Raw genomic sequence first — 21,298 nt, 5'->3', positions numbered from 1 at the left:
CCTGTTGGCCACTCTCCTCCACCTTAGAGCTTTGGTACAGTTGAGTATCCCAAATCCAAACATCTTAACTCTGAAATGCTCTAAAATCTAAAACTTTTTGAGCACTGACATGACACTCAAAGGAAATGCTCATTGGAGCATTTCAGATTTGGGATGCTCAACTGGTTAAATATAATGCAAATATTCCAAAATTGGAAAAAATTCAAAATCTGAAACACTTCTGGTCCCAAGCATTTCAGATAAGGGATACTCAAGCAACATCTGTTGCCTCTGCTTGAAACATTTCTCAGCCAGCTTTCTGCATGACCCAATTCTTGTTCTTTAGGTCTCAACTCAAACAGAAGTTTTTTAGAGTATCTTCCTCAAAACCTACTTAAAGTTGTTACTTTTTATCTTATCAGCCTTATTTTTTCCACAGCATGTACCATAAACTATAATCACCTTGATGGTTCATTTATTGTTGACCTCTCCCAACAGAAATGTAAGCATCATGGAGTCACTTCTGCTTCCAGGTATGGCAGTCTAAGACCCTACCAGATGGCACACCCCATACAGAAAGCAGTTATTAAGCCTGGAAATAACACAAAAAACAACTACTTGAAGGTACTACAAAGTGAACAGAAGATGGCAGACTCCGGTGGGGAGCTCACATTCACTTTGAGGAGAGCAGACATGGAACTATAAGTAAATTCCCTTTTTCATGGTTTTTAGCCCAGGGCTAAGTGGTACACACAGTGAGGGTGAGAGTACATGTGGGAAACCCCAAAGTCTTCTTGTCCTAAGAAATCAAAAAAGTGAAGTTGGGAAACTACGACTCTGAAGAGAGTGGGAAAATCCCAGAAGGGAAAAAGCAAGAGAGGGATCCTCAGACTCTGTCTACGCACATCTCTGACTGACCTGGGAATCACACATGCACAGAACAGACCCAAGTTCTCCAGCTGAACACAAAAGATCAGACCTGAGCCTGGAGCCGCTGACAAAGAAACAGTAGTTTTCAACTCAAGTCTCGAGCCAAGGAAAGTACTTACTAAAACAAAGAAAACAGCACTCATCAGAGAAAAATAACAGAATACAGAATCTTCATAACTTAACATTTGCAATTTCAAGGATACAATTCAAAATTACCCAACATACTGAGAGTCAAGAAATGAAACATTCTCAAGAGAAAAAAAAAAAAATTGAGTCCAACTCCAAAATGAATGAAATACTGGAATGAACAGACAAGGAAGTTAAAATAGATATTATGACTATCCTCAATAAGTATAACAAACATTTTTCCTGTGAATGAAAATTTCAGTAGAGAAACGAGAAGTCTTGGCAAAGGAATAGAAACAATTAAAAAATGAAAAGTCTAGAATTAAAAAATACATTTTCTGAAATAAAAAATCCACTGGATGGACTTAACAACTTAATGGACACAACAGAGGAAAGACTAAGTAAACCTGAAGATAAATCAATTGAAAGCATCCAAAGTGAAAAACACAGAGAAAAAAAATTTTTTTTTAAATGAGTAGAACCCTGGAGATTTGTTAGATGATACCAAACAGCCCAACATGCATTTAATTGAAATACAAGAAGGAGAAGAGAGAAAGACAGAGAGAACAGGGCAGAAGAATATCTGAAAAATAATGGCCTGAATATCCCAAATCTGATGGACAGAAATGTACAACTCTAAAATGCTTATCAAAGACAAAGCAAAATGAATGTAAAGAACCCTACTTCAGGGTACATGATAGTTAAACTGTTGAAAACCGAGGTTAAGGAGCAAATATTGAAAATAGCAAGAGAAAAATGACATATTATACACAGGGGAAAAACAATCTGATTAACAGCTGACTTATCATAAACCATGGAGACCAGAAGAGAGTAAAACAGCATAAAGTACTGAATGAGAAAAAATTCAATCCAGAATTCTATATCCAGCAAAATATCTTCCAAGAATAAAGGCAAAATACATTTTCAGATTAACAGAAACTGAGAGAATTCATCACCAGAACTCTGCACTACAAGAAATGCTAATGGAAGTTCTTCAGACTAAGGAGAAATATATAAGATGCAAACTCAGACCCTCAGAAAAGAATAAAAGCACTGGAAATGTTAAGTATCTGAATTGCAAAGACTAATTTTTTTCTTTGTGCCTTTTCCTCTTGATGTTCTTATAAACTTTAAACATTTTAAGACAAAAATTATAACATTGTCTTAGAGAGTTTATAATGTATATATGTGTAATACATATAACTACCATAACATAAAAGATGGGATAGATATGGGTCTATAAGGTTGCAAAATTTCAATATTTTACAGTATTAGCTGTAAGTGGTTATAACATATTTTATTTATTTTTATATTTAAAAAACTGTGTGCATTTATTGTGTACAACATGCTTTAAAATATGTGTACATTGTGGAATGGCTAAGTTGAGCTGATGAACATATACATTACCTCACATACTTATTATTTTTTGTGGTGAGAACATTTAAAATCTACTCTCGTAGAAATTTTCAAGAATACAATACATTGTTATTAATTTAGTCATCATGTTATATAATAGATCTTGTATAAGTGGTTATTATTAACTCTAAGTAGAAAAATTACAGATGTATATGTAATCCCTGGTAAACTACTAAAGAATAATGCAAAGAAGTGTGACTAAAAAGCTAGCAGAAAAATTAAAATAAAATTCTATATTTAAATAATCCAAAACAAGTAAGTAAAAGAGGAACAGCAGTATAAAAAAGGAGAGAGAAGTAAAAAATAAAAAAATAAAATGGTAAATCAAAACCAAACATAGAAATTTAATATTAAATTAAAAGCAATAACTGCATTAAACACACCAATTAAGAGGTAGAGAATGTCAGAATAAAAATTTTTTTAGAAAAGCAAGACCCAACTATATGCTGTCTATTAGAGACAAAAAATTATATGATGTCTATTATTGTCTATTTAATACAAAAACACAGATAGGTTGAAAGTAAGTGAATGGAAAAATATATATACTATGCAAACAGTAAGTATAAGGAAGCTGCAGTAGCTAATATCAGATAAAAAAGATGTCAAATAAAATGCATTACTAGAAATAAGGAGAATCTTTTCATAATGAAAAAACCATCAATTATCAGGAAGATATAACAATAATAAATATGTATGTGTCCAACAATAGAGCTTTAAAATACATGAAGAATTAAAGTGAGAAAAACAATTCTACAAGTTTCCTGAAGATTTTAACACCCTTCGTGTAGCAACTGATGGGACAACTAATAGAAACATCAGTAAATATGTAGAAGATCTGAACAATACTATAAACCACCTTGACTTAATTGATATGTACAGAAAACTACAGCCAGCAACAGCAGTGCATATGGTACATTTACTAGGACACATCATATTCTGGGCCATAAAACATATCTGAATAAACTTAAAGATCATAAAAGCATGTTCTCTGACCACAATGATCAGAGAAATCAAATTGGAAATTAGAAATCAAAAACAATAAGACAACCAGAAAAATCACAAATACTTAAAATTTAAACAACATACTTATAATTGGGCTAAAGAAGACATGAAAGGAGAAATTAGAAAATATTTTTAATTGAATGATAATGAAAATACAACATATCAAAATGTATGGGATGCAGCTAAAGCAGGGCTCAGAGGAAAATTAATAGCTTTAAAATTCCTGTATTAGGAAAGGAGAAGTTGTCTCTCTGAAAAGATCAATAAAATCTAAAGATCCCCATAAAGCAGGGATCTTTTCTGCCAGTTCATTGCTCTGCCCCTCAGTATGCAAAGTACAGTAGAAACTCAATAAATATTTGGCAAATTAATGAATAAATGGGTAAATGGGTATCTCTTATGAAGTATGCATTATATTGCTGGGAATATAAAGATGACTGACTCACACAGCTAGCTATCTTTAAGAAGCTCTCTGTTTAGTAGAGAAGACACATATCCACAAATTTCTACAACAATTTGATAAGTTACATAAGTGAGAAATATACAAAGCTAAAAATTCATAGAAAAAGCTGAACATATGTTCATAGGAAAGGGTATATAAATTATATTTGGAAAAATAGGATCAAGCAAGGGTTGATGTTGAAGAATAAAAATATTAACCAGATGGAAAAGCAAGAAAAACAGCATTCTTGGCAAAGGAAACAATTTAAAACAAAAACATGGGAATATGAAAATATATGCAATATTCAGATAATAGTAACTGGCCTTCACATTGAAATCTGCCATCTTATAACTTCTGCCTACTGGATATAATTGTCTTGCCCCTAAATTTAGGCTCCATCAACTTTTCAATTAACAAATAGTTGTTTCATACATACAAATATTTTCAAGTTTGTCTATAGCATTTCTGAGAGAGAATAACAAATGTTAAATATCTGTTAACTGAAAGTCTTTCAAAAAATATATCCTAGGCATAGCTCTTTAAAGAAATCAAAACTATGAAGCAAGAACAACTTGCAAATATCCTTTTCTCATCCTCCTCCTCTCCTAGAACTAAATATACCATTCTTGATGCTCCCAATGTAAGATCCACATTGTTTGTTAGAAGTACTGGTGGGTGTATGCGTATGTTCTTTTTTTCTGTCTCTCATATAAAGACTTATAAAGAACTTTTAAAATTCAACAGTGAGAAAAGAAACAACCCAATTAAAAAATAGGCAAGAGAAAAAATAGGCAAAAGGCTTGAATGGATACCAAAGAGGTTATATAAATGACAAAGAGGCAAATGAAAAGATGTTCAACATCACTAATCATTATGGAAACGCAAATTAAAACCACAATAAGACATCACTACACACCTATTAAAATGATTAAATAAAAAATACTGACAAACCAAATGCAGTGAGAAACTCTCCTACATTGCTGTTGGGCACACAAAATGGTATGACCATTCTGGAAAACAGTGTAACATTTTCTTATACACTTATATTTCCCATACACATATGGGAACATGCATTTCCCATATGACCTAGCAATTTATAGCTACTTTAGAGAAATGAACACATATTCATACAAAAACCTCTACAGCAATGTTTACAGGAGCTCTATTCAGACTTGGTAAAAATAAAAAACTAGAAGCAACACAAACGTCCTTCAGCTGGTGACTGGATAAACTAGGGTACATCCATACAATGGAATACTACTCAGTAATAAAAAGGAATGAACAGCTGATACACAAAACAACTTGAATGGGTCTCAAAGGCATTATGATAAGTGAAGGAAGCCAGCCCCAAAAGGTGACATACTATAGGATTCCATTTATAGGACATTCTCCAAAAGATGAAACTATAGTGACAGAGAACAGAACAGTGGTTGCTGAGGGCTGGGGCAGGGACACAGCAAAAAGAGAATTTTGGGGGATGACTGGAATGTTCTGTATCCTTGGTGGAGGTAGTTATATGAATCTATATTGTGTTAAAAATACATAGAATTATCTCAAAAATGACAGTTTTGTTGAATAACATAAAATAAAATAACTTTTTGAGAGTTCAAGTGAGATAAAGTTTACCCATTGGCTTTGCCAATTGGGGAGCTATTTTTGCTTGCTGTGATTGGTTGCTCCTAGACTATGAGATCTCAGCAGAGAAATATTTCGATGAAAACGAACACTTGTTCCTCAATGGAAAGAGAATAACCTTAAGTTCTATGTAACTTCTTGTGGGTGGACAGCACTTCCATGGGATTTCTCCATTTGTCCCTTGACCTGGATAGAAGAGTAGGAAAGTCCCACTTCATAATGTCCAGCCAATTGGAAGAAATAAATTGGAAGGATAAAAAGGTACTTTATATCTCTCTTCACTCTTAGGAGCAATTAAACAGCTTAATAAAATCTTCTAATGTGTGAGTAAAAGAAGGGAGGAGCAGGTCTGGGTAACAACTGTCGGGTGGGAGCCTAGGCCATCACAGACCTAACAGGGAAGGTCTCTGGCCTCAGGAAGAAGGTGGGAGAAGCCATTCCAGAGCTAAGTTAGTGTTGGAGAGTCCTAGTGGAACAGGCATATATTTCAGTCATTAGTACCATGAACTCTGGAGTCAAGCTACCCGGGTTCAAATCCCAGTTCTGCTACTCAGTAGCTATGTGACTTAGGGCAAATTAGTTCATCTCTAGATTCCTCAATTTCTCCACCTGCACAATAGCAGCAAAAACAGGTATTTACTTCATAGGGTTGTTGCGATATTAAATGAGTTAATATATGTAGAACACTTAGGATATATCTTTGCATATAATGAATGCATAAATGTAAGCTATAATTAAACTATTGTCATCATTACCATTATTACTGATAAAAATTACCAAAGCAAATTCGAGTTTAACATTTCCTTCAAAATTACTATGTGTTGTCTGAATATTGTTATAGAAATTAGTACTGAATAATTAATTAGAAATTAGTGTTTTATTAATAATATGTGGTTTTTAAGTCACGAAAGAATCTACAGTACAGAATCATACGTTTCTATAATTTCTTTGGGTTGTCTGTGTAGAAAGCAGCCTTATAGAGAGGGCACACACACTCATTAATGGGACCTGAGCAGGTTTATTGTGGTTGCCAACACAGTACTAAAGAGGAGAAAGTCAACCTCTACAGCACAACCTTGCATTTTCCAATCAATATTAATACAACATACACAGTAATATAAAACTGGCCTGCTCCCAGCACTCTAAAAGTTTATGATTTAAAATAGCATCACTGTGGTCTCAGTGGGTGGATAGATGATAGATAGGTATGGCTTTAATAAAAGTTTAAAAATCAGGCTCTTTTCATTATATTGCCAATCTGTATAGGAAAGTCTAATTTTAGTAATTTATCCCTCAATCCCCCCAAAACTCAACCACCTTAATATCTGCCTTCAAATACAAATGGTTAAAAACTGAAACATCTGATCCGCTTAAGAGAACCTCCATTTGTGAGATTTGCTGAAGTTTTCCCCATGACTTTACCCTAGTGCTTTTCAAATCCTGCCAGGATCATCACTTTAACCTGTAATGGATTTCCTCACGTCTGTCTCTGCAGGTAATTAATCTCAAGAATATGACTGGGAGACTTCTTGGCAGCCCCTATGAGCTCTCTGAAGTTTTTAACCTTCTTGTGTACAGAAAGGCCACGGTAGTTCCAGTTACTTTATACCTCAGTTCAGCTGAGCAAAAGCTGATTAGTATAGTGAAAAACAAAACCCAAAGCTTGGTCTAACCAACACAAACCATTTCCAACCTCTGAACGTTTCACAGGAGCCCACAGCATGAGATGGGAAATTTCACCTGCATTCCATCAAAGGAAATTGAGAATACAGCACACATAAAACCTTAACAAGTTATTTATTTTAAAGTAATTTAGTTCTTGTACCTGTAAAAGTTATCTATGGAGGTCATTAAAACTATGTCAATAACAGAGCCTTTTAATGTTTTTTTCCCAAAGTTTTCACACTCTAGTCAATCATCACTTCACTTTGTAGTGTTAGAGGGGTATTTGGAAAAGACAATATTCTCTCTTCTTTTACCGCTTGGCTTTTTAAACTTCTGTATGAATGAACTACTGGCTGGAGTTGTGGCACCTGCTCATTTCCTTAGGGAAGGCCTGGGATCTATTTACACACGACAGCATGCAACTGCATATGTGTGGTACAATGAATGCCCTTTATCTCAGTATCGGGTAACTGTCTCTCAGATACTGATCACTTGCACACGCTGACTCCATGTGCGAAGGGGTAGACAAGATTTAATCTGAGGTACAACTGATCCCACACTGGTGCAAGGCACTTAAAGCAGATGTCTTAGGCTGGCCAACTGCCCTAAAAGCCACTCCGCATCCTCTGCCAACAGCAGACCAACCTCATGGCATTTTGTCATGGGCCAAACACAGTGCAGAAAATTAGTTTTCAGAAAGGCTACTAAGGGTTACCTGACCTGACCTGTCTGGGTCCTGCAGCTTTAGAGGTAGTAGCAAGGTGCAAAGGAGAGAACACTGATTGGGAACTCAAATAGGGCAGAGCTCAGAAATTCCTGGATCTGTCATTTATTAGCTATAGCCTTGGCAAATGACTTGACTACTCCAGACATAATAACACCTGCCTTCGGATGGACCTGGAGGATAAATGTTAATGTATGTGAGACATCCAGCACAATGGTGGCATACAGATGCTCGACACACGTGGTAGTTTAGAATTATTATAGTTCATTGTTGTGCATATTATTATTTGTAATAGCAAAAAGCAAACATTGACCGTCAGCGAAATCAATGATTAACAATAGTTATTGAACAAATTCTGCAAATACTGTGCAGTGCTTGCTGCATGAGAGAGGTCTAGATTAGAGTAAAAGAGACCATTTCTGCCTCTGTAGCACCTCTGGTCAAGTTGAGGGAGTGTGACGTTAACTTTAAGATAAGCACAGTCTGATATGACACAAGCCCTCTTCCGCAGCAGCACATGATTCGTGGCAAAAGGATCGGCTGAAATCCCACCCCTCGGCTGCATCTGCGTCTTGACCCCAGTCAAACACTGAGACCCCAGCCAAACACTGGCTCCCTTCTGAGTTCCAGGGGATGCCATGACCCAGGAAGGCAAAAAGATGACCTGGCAGCTCTGCCCTTCCCGAGATGCTCATGTAGCTATTTACGGCTATGACTTTTAAGTTTAGTCACATTTTTATTTTTACTGTGAAAAGGGGCACAAAAGGGTTTTCTGGTAACTTGTCTGTTTTATTCTATTTAAAAGGTGAGAGAGGTGTAATTCTTTCCTCCCTTCATGATTATCTCATTATCTGGAGATAAAAACAGGTTCTTGACTCTAAATCTTTTCATAATATTGAGACATTGTTGTTGTCTGAGGTCAAAGGGGGCCTATTCATCTTAAAAGAATCTGTCCTCTTTTATCTTGAAATGTCTTACTGTCTTTTCTTTAATGATTTAATACAAAGGCAGCACCAAAATAAGAGCTACCCTACAGTCACCACTCATTGTGTGTCAGCGCCAGTGCCGTGCCGTGTGCCACCTCCAGCTCACACACCCTTCCACGTAGGTGTTGTCACCATTTCGCAGATGAGGTTGGAGAACCTGGGTCTCTTGTCTATCTCGTCTAAGGTCACACAGCTAGAAAGCGACAAGCCGGGGCTAGCTGTAACACCTGGGCTCTCTCCACCGTACGTGCTGTCTGTGCACATGGCAAGTATTAACTCCAGTAGGACTTCTGTGGTACTAAGTAAAATATACGCAGAAGTTTTGCATCATGCTACCTTTTCCCAAAATATAAGACAAATGCTATTTAGAAAAACAACTCACCGAATTTTAGTATTTTAGAACCAACTGTATAAGCAACAAGGAATAATAAACTTTTGCTCAATAATTTACTGATAAATATCTCATATAAAAGCTGGCTTTCCATATTATGCTTTGTTTGCAGAAAAGCTATGTTATATTGTCATGCTCTGAGCCATCCTATTAGTACCCAATAGCAAAAGAAGTGTAAACACAATTAGTGTAGAGAAGCTTCACAGGCTCTGTCACTTTCAGGCCTGGATCTCCGCCCTTCTGTGAGATTCGCAGCCCTGTATGCTGCTCCTGGCTGAAGGGCTCCAGCTTTATTTCTGTCCTGAGACTCCCAGTTCTCCTTTGATCATCTGGGTCAGTCAGGAACCCCACGGCCTGTTCATCCCTGAGCTGGACCTGCCCTGGAGCTCTAGCTCTGAAATTCATCACTTCATAGAAAATTACAAGACTCATTCCTATCTCAAAATAAACTCATCTCCAGTGAAGCTCTTGAGCTAATGTTCGTATAATTGACTGTGGGACAGTTCTGCAATAGCCTCGACTAGTGTAAAAATGCTGCCACTGCTACTGATCTTCAGCAGAGCCTCTTGAATCTGGAAGCAACTGGTATAAAGACCTTTTTATAAGTCTTATGTTGTATAATGGTGGTGGTGGAGACTAGAGAAAAAAGACACAAAAGATCACTATGAGAAGTGACATGAGACTATGTTTAACTTAGATGAGATGGAATTTTAAAAACTTGTAGTTAAGTTTAATAAAATGTTATAGGACATCCCTCTGGGCCAGACCCAGTGCTGGGCAATGCAGATAATACTGCACCTTCCCAGTTTTAGGGTGCTCAGTCCAGCAAGAAGAGACTAGCCAACAAATATCCATAACAGCAATATTGGGACACAAATGAGAGAGCAAGTAACGGTCCCCACCCCGCATCAGCTCCCGTATGCCAGAGTCACAAGCTCGGCAGAAAGAACCATGATAAAAACACAGGTGAGGGAACAAGAGAATTTCAGATCAGTTGCTAGGGTTCAGTTAATGAATAATAACTGAAAACGAAAGAGGAAGAAGAATCATCTATAGAAAGTCAAGCCTGGAAATCCTCTAGTTGAGAATTTAGGAAATTGGTTAATCACTTTATCTTGAACTATACTCTCATCTCATTTTGCCTAACCATAGCTATCAAGCTATCAAAGACTTTCCACAAAGGCCTGGGATTCCTGGAAATCTTTGTAGTGTTTGCTAAATAAATACTGCAAACGCTGGCACACACACCCCTACCTTTGCAGAAGTAATCTCGTTTCTGAAACTAAAATAACCTAGGCACTTTACAGTTCCTACATCTCCCCACTCCCTGCTTTACAGTTTTAAAGCAAACAAGAGCTCCTGCAGTTGAGCAGAAAATAAACTCCTGATCATGTGTGAAGAAATATGCTTCAGAACTTGGTCTTTGCTCTGAATTTCGGTAGCACCAGAAGCGCCGAGGGTGGGAGTGGCATGTCCAGTCCTGGGACAGCTGGGATACGATCAAGAGGTTTTTAATCATGCTGCCTAACAAGTCACAAGAGATTGTCAAATCCTAACCACAAAAGGAAAGATTAAAATTATGAAGGTAGAGAAGGAGGGAGCAGACAAAAGAGTAAGCATAAAGGCAGAACTTGAAAAAGCTATAAAACTGTTAGCCCACATTTTTATTTTACATGAATTCTATTGCACTATTCACTTGTTACATTTGTTGTTCTAGACAAGATGTCCTCAGTTCATAAGCTGACTTATCTAACAAAAACTATCTAAAAAGGCAGCTTTGAAAATTTTTTATTTGATATCATGGTTTCAAAACACTTTCAGGCAAAAGAATAAAATAAATGCTATTCTTTTTTTTTTTTTTTTTTTTTTTGTGACCAGTAAGGGGATCGCAACCCTTGGTGTGGTGTCGCCCGCACCGCGCTCAGCCAGTGAGCGAACTGGCCATCCCTATATAGGATCCGAACCTGTGGTGGGAGCGCCGCTACGCTCCCAAGTGCTGCACTCTCCCGGGTGAGCTGCGGGGCTGGCCCAATAAATGCTATTCTTATATTAATTTTTCTATTAACTTCTATTAGTATAAATTTTTAAAAATTTAATGTACTATATGGTTACATTACCCATAAAATTAATTGTCTCCTAGACTTACTAGTTTTGATTAGTTTCAGACAAAACTTCCTGCATGAGATCCTGTCCTTGCACAGTTGACATGAAAATCAGAAAAGCACAATTTAAATGGTTTAAAATCCACCAATGGGGCCGAAACCAGATAATTTGGCTCTCCAAGATAAAACTTTCTAAAACACACTGAAGCTGGTGGTACTTCTTCAGGATAATAAAGTATATATGCTTGGCTTATGGAAGACACTTAAGGATGAAAATATCTAGGTTCTTGTAGAACTTATCTTTTAGGTTCCTATTAAAAAGTGGAGCTACAACATTCTAAGGTTAGAATCTAAAGAAAAGTTTGAGTTCTAAACTCCCATCCACATTTCTTTTTTGTAGTGGTTGTTACTGTAAAACTTTTTTTTTACCTTTTTTATTGATATGGTGGAACTACTTACTTTACAAAAAGTGCCATTAATTTCTGTTTCCAGCCACGATGGAGTAACAGGGACTGGATTTACCATCCCACCTTAAACAGCTAAAAGCAACAGACAGAATATATTTAACAATGGCTTTCAAGACACTGGACAATGAGGGACAGTGATCACTGAGTGATGGTCAACAAAAGAGGTGAATCCTTTGACTAACTGCATCACACAACCTGCAGAGTTTCCAGGATGTGAGGCAAGGAGGGGAGACCGGGTGCAGCCTGTAGGTCTCCCCATGTGAGGAGTCAGAGCTGGAGACCAGGACAGCCAAGATGACTAGAGAGGTGAGTATTACACAAAGAGGGAAAACTTCAGAGATCTGCAGAGAACAACCCCCCACACTGAGTCTTATTTATCAGCATTTACATGTTACCCAAGGCTGGGGAAAGAATCATCATCAGAACAATCAGTTCAGCTCGCACAGGGCTGGGAATAGTTCCTGTCACCACCAGCCAGGTAGGAAAACCTCATCATCTACAGGGCATTGGGTAGAGAACAACTCAGAGGAGACTGCCCTAGATTAAATGCTACTCTGGTCCTCTGACAGGCTTAAGTGCAAGACCAAAAAGGATCAAAATGTTTCACATTTCCAAGTACCTCAACCACATCTCAGAACAAAGCTCAAAAATATGATCCATAATAAGGAAAAAAATCAACCACGCAAAACTAACCTGCAAATAACACAGATGATAGAATTAGTAGACAAGGAAAAATAAATAGTTTTTATAACTATGTTACATACATCCAAGAAGCTGGAAAAAAGACTGAATATGTTTAGGAGGGAAATGGAAAACACACATTAAAAAATAAGTCAAACTTCTAGATATGAAAGTTACAATACACTGGACAAAGTAAGAATGTCCCTCTAACTACTTCTATTGGACATTTTACTACAAGTCCTAGCTGGTGCAATAAGACAAGGAAAGTAAAAGGTATTCAGATTAGGAAGGAAGAAGTACAACTGTCTTTGTTTACAGATGACATAAATGTCTATATAGAAAATCCCAAAGAAATGACAAAAAACCTCCTGGAACTAAGAAGTTATTATAACACAGTTGCATGACATAAGGCTAATGCCAAAGTCAACTGTTTTCCTATAAGCCAGCAATGAACAATTGGAATTTGACACAATACCACTCACGACAGCACAAAAAATGAAATAACTAGGTATAAATCTAACAAAATATGTACAGGATTTGTATGCAGAAGACTATAAAATTATAAGGAAAAGAGCTAAGGAAGTGGAGAGATAGTCCATGTTCATGGATTAGAAGACCCAATACTATCATGTCAATTCTTCCCAAGTTGATCAATGATTCAATGCAATCCCAATCATAATTCCAGCAAGCTATTTTGTGAATATTGAAAAAATGATTCTAAAGTTTATATGAAAGGCAAAACACACAGAACAGCCACACAATACTGAAGAAGAGCCATAAAGTTGGAGAACTGACTCTATCTGACTTCAAGACTTATTATAAAGCTACAGTAATCAAGACATCAAGTTACGGGTGAAAGAACAAACATACAGATCAACGGAACAGAACAGAAAATGAAGAACAGACTCACCCAAGTACAGTAAAATAGTATTTGACAAAGGAGTAAAGGCAATTCAACAGAGAAAATTAATTCAAGTTGAATATAAGGAGAAATTAGAAAGTATTTTGGGCTGAATTAAAATGAAAACATAGCATATCAAAATTTGTGGGATGCAGCTAAAATGGTTCTTAGAAATTTATATTAATAAACACCTACATTAGAAGAGAAGCAGGGCTGGCAATTAGTTCAGTTGAGAGAGCATGGTGCTAATAACACCGAGGTCATAGGATCAGATTCCTGTACTGGCCATTCACCAACAACAAAAAAAAAAGAAGGAAAAGAAAGAGATACAACCTCAGTTCGCACCTTAAGGAATCCAAACTTTCAGAAACCCAAAGTAAAGAGAAGAAAGGAAGTAATACACATTGGAGCAGAAATCAATGAAATAGGGGGAAAAAAAAAAAAAGGAAAAATTAATAAAACTAAAAGCTTGTTCTTTGAGAAAATACATAAAACTGACAAACATATAGCCAAAACTGATCAGGAAAAAAAAAAAAAGCAGAAAATATCAATATCAGGAATAAGAGAAGTGACATCACGACAGATCTACAGAGATTTAAAAAGTAATAAGGGAATATTAAGAAAAGCTTTATGACAATAAATTCAGTATCTTAGATGAAATACACAAATTCTTTGAAAGAAAAAACTACCAAGGCTAATAAAAGAAATAATCTAAACAGCCCTATTAAAGAAACTGAGTGTATGGTTAAAAACCTTTCCACAGACTGGACTGGTAAATTCTACCAACAATTTAGTTAGAAATAATACCAATTGTACACCATCTCTTCAAGATAATGGAAGAGGAGGAAATTTTGCTCATCTATTAGACCAGCATTACTCTAATTATTAATATCAAAATCAGACAAATACATTACAAAAAAAGGAAACTACAGACCAATATCCCTCATTAAAATAAATGCAAAAATTCTTTAAAAAGAGAATACATCATGACCTATTAATAGGTTTATTCCAGGAGTTACAAGATTGGTTTAACATTCAAAGATCAATGCAATCCATATTAACAGACTTAAAAATAAAAACCATGTGATCATTTCAATAGATGCAGAAAAAGCCTTTGACAAAATCCAATATCCATTCCTGGTGAACAGTAAACTAGGAATAGAAAAGAACTTCCTCAACCTGATGAAGGGCATCTGCAGAAAAACCACAACAAACTTATTATTACTCAGTATTGTCTTGGAGGTTCTAGTCAGTGCCACAGGCAAGAAAAGGAAATACAAGGTATCCAGATTAGAAAGTAATAAGTAAAACTGTCTTTTTTCCAGATGACATGATTGTCCAATTAGAAAATCTGATGGAACCCACCAAAAAGTTAGCAGAACTAAAAGTTACTAGAACTAATAATCAAGGCTGCAGGATAGAAGATCAACATACAAAAATCAGTTGTATTTCTATATACTTGTACCAAACAATTGAAACTATTTACAATATTACTGAAAATATGAAATGCTTAAGGTTCATGACAAAAGATGTTCAATACATGTACACTGAAAGTAACATTGCTTTTACTCTCAGAAAACATTGCTGAGAGAAACCTAAATAAATATACATACTGTGTCCACAGATTGGAAGACTCATTGCTAATTATTGTTAAGATAACAAATTTCCCTGCAGAAAAATTTCACCTATAGATTCAATGCGATTTCAATCAAAATCCCAGCAGTATTTTTGTAGAAAGTGAAAAGCAGATCCTAAAATGTACATAAAAATGTAAGGGACCTAGAATAGCCAAAACAACTTGGAAAAAGAAGAGCAAAATTGAAAGATTTACACTGCCTGACAATTATCATAAAGGTACAGTAATCAAGGCAATGTGGTAATGGTGTAAATAGATCAATGCAACAGAATAGAGAGCTAAGAAATAGACCAAGACATATATATAGTCAACTGATTTTTGACAAAGGCACAAAGGCAATTCAGTGGAGAAAAGACAAACTTTTCAACAACTCATGCTGGGACAATTATATCCATACACAAAAAAATGAAACAGAACAATGTCATGTGTTGCACTGTATACAAAAATTAACTCAAAATGGATCACAGACCTAACTGTAAGATGTAAAACTATAAAACTTCTAGAAGAAAACTTAAGGGAAAATCTTTGTGACCTTGGTTAGGCAAAAATCTCTTAGAAATGACAGCAAAACCCCAATCCATAAAATAAAAAAATGACAAATTGGATGTCATTCAAATGAAGAACTTCCACTTTACAAAAGACACTTAAGAGAATGAGAAGACAAGCCACAGAATAGGAGAACGTATTTGCAAATCATGTATCTGATACAGAACTCATATCCAAATTACATGAAGCACTCTCAAAACTCAATAAGAAAATGAATGACCAATTTAAAATGAGGCAAAAGATCTGAACAGAGACTTCACCAAAGATATACAGATGGCAAACAAGCATATCAAAACATGGTTGACATCCTTAGTCATTAGAAAAATGCAAACTAAAACTAAAATGAATTATCATCTCAAAACCAGTATGAGGTCTGAAAATAAAAAGACTGACCACACCAAGTACTGGTAAGCACGTGGAGCCACTGGGTCTCTGAAACACGGCTGTGAGGATGTCGTGTGGTACAACCACTTTGGCGAACAGTTAAACACATACCCACTGTTTGATCCAACCACTCCTCTCCTAGGTATGCACCCAAGAGAAACGAAAGCTTATGTCCATACCAAGGCCTGGACACAAATGTTCAAAGCAGCTTTATTTGTAATAGCCCCAAACTGGAAACAGACAAATGCCCATCAACAAGCACATGGACAAACACACTGTGGTATGTCCATACGATGGCACTCAGCAATAAAAACACATTAACAAGGATACAAGCAACAACACACACAAGTCTGAGAATCGTTATGCTGGGTGAAAGAAGCCAGAAGATAGAGTTTATACTGTATGATTCCACTTACATGAAATCACACAAGATGCAAACTAATCAATAGTGACAGGTCAGTGGTTGGAGGGGAGAGGGCGGGAAAGGGCTGACAAAGGGGCACAAAGAAACTTTAGGGGACGATGAATATCTTCATTATCTCGATTGTGGTTATGGGTTCATGGACATACACAAATGTCAAAACTTATCAAATTGTTCATTTATATATGTTCAGATGCTTGTATGTCAATGATTCCTCAAGAAAGCTTTATTTTTAAAAAGGAGAAGATGAAGCAAGAAAGTACTATCTTTCAGTAAAAAAAAAAAAAAATACACACAATACGTGTGTGTGTGTCCTTTTTTTTTTTAATGATTCCAGAAAACCTACTCAAGCATTGGAAGATATCAAAAAATCCTTCATGAAATAAGGCAGGATATTAAAAATAAAATACTCAGTTTGAACAAAGAAGGGAAAAGGATAAATTGAACTGTTAGTGGACCTAAAGGTTATAGCAGATTTTTTCTTAACAAACCTTAAAAAAAAAGAAAAGCAGTTTTAATCAAGGCCGCATATTCCAGCAGTCAGAGCAGAAGTATATGTCTCCCCCTCCCCCACTAATTTACTCTCTTAGAATAGCTTTTAAAATCCCACTGGAAACTCCTCATTCCAAATTCCACAAAAGATAATAGACTCCTGGCCCACAGGAGCGGTGCCCAGGGCTTGTGCCCTTAGTAGGGCCTAGCAGGTGCATTTCCCCGGTACCTACCTGTCCCTGGGGGCTGCTGCACTCTGCACTGCTCTCTCTCCAATTGCAGTTCAGAGAATGAAACTCAGACTAGGCAATCAACTGAGTCATTCAGCTGAATATTCAGATCTGCCCAAGAAAACATTTGCCTCTTCACATTCCAAACCCTACTTCAAACCAAAATACATTGCAAAATATTGCTCAGAGTACACTCTTATATAATTGTTTAGTTTGCATTTTATGTAATTTTGTATAAATGGAATCATACAGTATGTACTCTATTTTCTGGCTTCTTTCACCCAGCATAATTCTGAGATGCATCTGTGTGTGTTGATGCTTGTATCAATGTTAATATGGTTTTTAAGAGCATTATCACTTTTTAAGTGCATTCATGTAATACATATTGACAACCTATTTCTCTAACCTTTAAAATGCACTTGAAAAAGATATGTATTCATTTGAGTTGTAGCATTTTCCAAAGTGAAATTTTGCAGTTTGATTCTTTATTAGAGTACCATCTGAAGTTTAATCTAAAATGTGAATACCAGAAAAAAATGGGAGAAAGTCAAGAAAACTGGAGGGAAGAAAGGCAGAGGATTAAAATCACCTTGTCAGTCTAGAACGGGCAGACAATAAGCTTCCTAGAAAGCCAAGTGTTAGGAGGGGACCACCCTTTTAAGTAGCACACTTTTTTCTTTTAAATTTCAACCATTTTGTTCACTAACAAAAAGATAAATAACCCAATTTAAAAATGGTCAAAGGACTTAAATAGATGTTTCTCCAAGATATATAAATGGCCAATAAGCACATGAAAAGCTATTCAGCACCATTAGTCATTTGGGAAATGCAAGTTAAAATCACACTGAGATACCCCTTCATACATACTAGAATAGCTATAATTATGCAAGAATGTAGAGAAATTAGAACCCTCTTGCATTGCTGGTGGAATGTAAAATGGTGCAGCCACTGTGGAAAACAGTTTGGCAGTTTCTCAAAAAATTAAACATAGAATTACCACAGGATCCAGCAATTCCACTCCTAGGTATACTTCCAACAGAACCGAAAATAGGAACTCGAACAGATATTTGTACACCCATGTTCAAAGCAGTATTATTCACAAGAGCCAAAAGGTGGAGACAACTCAAGTGTCCACGAATGGATGACTGGATAAACACAATGTGGTATATCCATGCAATGGAATATTATTCAGCCATAAAAAGGAATAAAGTTCTGACACGTGCTACAGCATGGATCGAACTTGAAAACATCATGCTAAGAGAAATAAGCTAGTCATGAAAACACAAGAATTGTATGATTCCATGTATATGAAATATCTAGAATAGGCAAATTCATAGACAGAAAGTAGATGAGAAGTTATCAGGAGCTGGGAGATAGGAGGAGTGGGTAGTTATCGCTTCCTAAGTACCGAGTTTCTGTTTGGGGTCATGAAAACGTGTTGGAAATAGACAGTGGTGATGATGCGCAACACTGTGAATGTAATTAATGCTATTAAATTTGTACCCTTAAAAATGGTTAAAATCACAAATTTTGTTATATATTTTACCACAATTAAAAAATGACCAAAAAATTCAACCATTTGGAATGACTGGCTTTCAAGAAAATGATATTTTCATTCATTTGTTCACTCAACAAGCAGTAACGGAGAGGGTCTTCTGTACCAGTCGCGGCACAGGTGATGGAGATGAGATGCAAAGTCCAGGGAGACAGACGTGGTGGCACTCATCACAGTGCAGTGGCCAAGAAACGGCCAGATGCACCTAACGAGGCACAGGGAGGCCCTTAGATGAGACTGGACGGGCTTCGGGGTCCAGACAACGTTGCTGGCTGAGTTTTAAAGGACTAAAAAGAATTAGTCAAACAAAAAAGGCATCTGAACAAAGTCTGAGAGTAGCTAACAGAAATATTCAGAACAGGAGAGCTAACAGACTCGTGCCTCTATTTTTAAAGTAAAGAAACTGAAATTTTGTTGGGTAATGAATATATAACTAGAATCGTAATGAGAAGGAGCCGTGACTATCAAACGTCTGTGCAATGAACCAAGGTCGCTGTCCAGGCTGCACACACAAGACAACGTCAATCCCTCCACTTCCTTCGTAGCAAAAGCTCTGCCGAGTGCACTGGTGTATGCACACCACACGCGCGCCGCATACACACCGCACATGCACCGCACACGCACCGCACACGCACCACCAGCCACCAGCCAGCCTCTGCCGGGCCCCTCACAGAGCCCAGCCTACGGCCCAGCCATTTGGCCAGAGCGTGGTAGTTTGCTAGGGCTGCCGTAATAAGGTACTGCATTCTGGGGGCTTAAACAGTGGGACTTTATTTTCCTCACAATTACAGAGGCTGGAGGCCTGGAGGCCTGAGCAGGGCTGGTATCTCCAGAGGCCTCTCTCCCTGGCCGTCTTCTCCCTGTGTCTTCACACGGTCTTCCCTCTTCACATGTCTGTGTCCTAACCTCTTCTTAAAAGGACGCTAGTCATATTGGATTAGGGCCCACCGTGACGGCCTCATTTTAACTTAATCACCTCTTTAAAGACTCTATCTCCAAATGTAGTCACATTCTGAGATTTGAAGGTTAGAGATTCAATAGGGATTCACTCAGGGGTTCCCCCCCTGAATCTGGGGGGAATGCAACTCAGTGCAAAACAGAGGGTGTTTACAGTACTCATGCCTACTAGGTCCAGATATACTCCACAAGAGTATTTACACAGTACTTGTGTCCACTAGGTCCAGCTGCTCTGCCAGGGCACCTACAATACTCATACCTACGGTCTGCTGCATGGCTCTCTGTGGAGCAGGACTGTGCCTGCCTTCATCACTTTGCATTTATTTTGCACTTAGTATGTGTACAATGTCTGGCTCTGAACGAATGAAAAAATAAATGTATGAGTTTACTGATACTCTCAACCAGATGACACCAGTATCTGGAACTACCTTGAATAGTTTTCTCCAGGGTTCTGAATCACAGTCACGTTCTGTTCCAAGTCAATACAACGTTCTTTGTTTGGTAGAACATTCCTAAGTAACAACAAAATTCTTCCACAAATTCTGTTCCTGCCTTGTTTCCTCTCTTTAGCATCAACACAGACTTCAGCATTTATTCTCTAAAATGGGATCACATTTATAACATGCATGGAATTCTTGAATCACCTGGACTTTTTTCTTCCCCCCGCTAAGATTTTTTTAAGCAGGGTGATACTACCATTGGGCCCTACCACTGTATGACATAGTGATGGTGATACTCAAGTCAATGAACAGAGGAGAGTGTCTACCATGATGGCACAGAAGCAGCAAGGCTCACTGTCACAAGGCTAAGAGGGAACTGTGGAAGGTTGCAACACGGTGCTTGGAGTAATAATCCTCGGAGTGACCAGATTTTAGTACTCTGGAGGAGGAGTGGTCAAGGCTAGAATTCGAGCCCTCCTTGAGAGTTGTGCAGTCCATCCATATAAGTTAATTCTACCCCTTTCTTGCTCAAAATCAATGCATAGAAGCATACTGTAAATGCTAATGACTTTCCAGATGTACAATGATCAACCCTCATAAGAACAAACACTCACATTAAGCCAACACAATTGCCTGTTACTGTACTGCAGCACACCAAGATTTTCTTGCAGTTGTAAGCATGGATCTCAGCTTGCTTACCATAAAGTTGAGAGGCAAGACTTTAAAAAAAGTGATAGCTTCTGTAAACAGAGATGCCTTATATCTAAAATGATTTTTTTTTTACATGAAAGAACCTTTATTTTTTCCTTATTTTCTCTCCATGCACATCCAACTCAACTGCTCCCATTGCAGTCTATACGCGGGTACTTCAAAAAGTTCATGGAAAAGGGCCGGCCTGTGGCTCACTCGGGAGAGTGCGGTGCTGATAACAAGGCCACGGGTTTGGATCCCTATATAGCGATGGCTGGTTAGCTCACTGGCTGAGCATGGTGCTGACAACACCAAGTCAAGGGTTAAGATCCCCTTAGCGGTCATCTTTAAAAAAAAAAAAAAAAGTTCATGGAAAGATTGTGTTATCTTTTAATTCTATGTTTCCACAAACTTTTAAAAGTATTCTCATAGAGCAAATTTCTGAGAACTCCTAAGTAGAAACCTGTAGTATCTGCATACATGGCATGGGGCTGGAGCTG

General features: G+C 37.2%; 1 protein-coding gene across 9 annotated transcripts in view; it reads right to left on the bottom strand.

Moving 5' to 3' along the window:
* The window catches only part of EML1 (EMAP like 1), a 174,943-nt gene that overhangs the window by 77,970 nt on the left and 75,675 nt on the right, over positions 1–21,298 (bottom strand). The window lies entirely within an intron of this gene.

Source organism: Cynocephalus volans, chromosome 3 (assembly GCF_027409185.1).
Source record: "Cynocephalus volans isolate mCynVol1 chromosome 3, mCynVol1.pri, whole genome shotgun sequence".
NCBI lineage: Eukaryota > Metazoa > Chordata > Mammalia > Dermoptera > Cynocephalidae > Cynocephalus > Cynocephalus volans.
The sequence above is the reverse complement of the archived record's forward strand: the minus strand, read 5'-3'. Positions and strand labels throughout refer to the sequence as shown.